The sequence below is a fragment of the Malurus melanocephalus genome, unplaced genomic scaffold (assembly GCF_030028575.1).
Source record: "Malurus melanocephalus ecotype Western Australia unplaced genomic scaffold, MMel_1.1 scaffold_1036, whole genome shotgun sequence".
NCBI lineage: Eukaryota > Metazoa > Chordata > Aves > Passeriformes > Maluridae > Malurus > Malurus melanocephalus.
In genome coordinates, this window is record NW_026624268.1 from 68,320 (window position 1) to 69,862 (window position 1,543).

At 53.9% G+C, this 1,543-nt stretch overlaps 1 protein-coding gene across 1 annotated transcript in view; it reads right to left on the reverse strand.

Moving 5' to 3' along the window:
* Window positions 1–1,543, reverse strand: part of ATG7 (autophagy related 7) — an 89,434-nt gene that overhangs the window by 68,313 nt on the left and 19,578 nt on the right. The gene's annotated exons all lie outside the window — the stretch shown is intronic.

Sequence of the window (1,543 nt, forward strand, 5' to 3'; positions counted from 1 at the left end):
GGTTCGGTTTGGAGGGGTTCGGTTCGGAGAGGTTTGGAGAGGTTCGGTTTGGAGAGGTTCGGAGGGGTTCGGTTCGGTTTGGAGAGGTTCGGTTCGGAGATGTTTGGAAAGGTTCAGTTCGGAGAAATTTGGAGAGGTTCGGTTCGGAGAGGTTTCGAGTGGTTCGCTTTGGAGAGGTTCGGTTCGGAGAGGTTTCGAGTGGTTCGCTTTGGAGAGGTTCGGTTCAGAGAGGTTTGGAGAGGTTCGGTTCGGAGAGGTTTGGAGAGGTTCGGTTNGGTTCGGTTCGGAGAGGTTTGGAGGGGTTCGGTTTGGAGAGGTTTGGAGGGGTTCGGTTTGGGGAGGTTCGGTTCGGAGAGGTTTTGAGGGTTTCGGCTTGGAGAGGTTTGGAGAGGTTCGGTTTGGAGAGGTTCGGTTTGGAGAGGTTCGGTTCGGAGAGGTTCGGAGAGGTTCGGTTTGGAGAGGTTCGGAGAGGTTCAGTTTGGAGAGGTTTGGAGAGGTTCCGTTTGGAGAGGTTTGCTGTGGAGAGGTTCAGTTTGGACAGGTTCGGAATGGGTTCGGTTTGGAGAGGTTCGGTTTGCAGAGGTTCGGTTCGGAGAGGTTTCGAGTGGTTCGGTTTGGAGGGGTTCGGTTCGGAGAGGTTTGGAGGGGCTCGGTTCGGAGAGGTTTNGTTTGGAGAGGTTCGGTTTGGAGAGGAGAGGTTTGGAGAGGTTCGGAGAGGTTTGGAGAGGTTCGGTTTGGAGAGGTTCGACTCGGAGAGGTTTGCAGAGGTTCGGTTTGTAGAGGTTCGGTTCGGAGAGGTTCAGAGAGGAGAGGTTCGGTTCGGAGAGGTTCGGTTCGGAGAGGTTCGGTTCGGAGAGGTTGGGAGAGGTTCTGTTTGTAGAGGTTTGGAGAGGTTCCGTTTGGAGAGGTTCGGTTCGGAGAGGTTTGGAGAGGAGAGGTTCGGTTCGGAGAGGTTCAGAGAGGAGAGGTTCAGAGAGGAGAGGTTCAGAGGTTTGTAGACGTTCGGTTAGAAGAGGTTCGGAGAGGTTGGGTTTGGTTCGGAGAGGGTTGGAGAGGTTCAGAAAGGTTTGGATAGGTTCTGTTCAGAGAGGTTCGTTTCGGAGAGGTTTGGATTGGTCAGGAGATTCGAAGAGGAGAGGTTTGGAACGGTTCGGAGATGAGAGATTTGGTGTGGAGAGGTAGATTTGAAGAGGAGAGGCTTGGAATGGTTTGGAGGGTTTTGTTTCGGAGAGGTTTGAAGAGAAGAGGTTTGGAGAGGTTTGTAGAGGTTCGGTTCAGAGATGTTTGGTTCAGAGGGGTTCGGAGAGGAGAGGTTGGAAGAGGTTGGGAGAGGAAATGTTCGGAGAGGTTGGGAAAGGTTGGGAGAGGTTCGCAGAGGGAGAGGTTCGCAGAGGGAGAGGTTCGCAGAGGGAGAGGTTCGCAGAAGGGAGAGGTTCGCAGAAGGGAGAGAGAGGAGAAGGGAGAGAGAGGAGAAGGGAGAGAGAGGAGAAGGGAGAGAGAGGAGAAGGGAGAGAGAGGAGAAGGGAGAGAGAGGAGAAGGGAG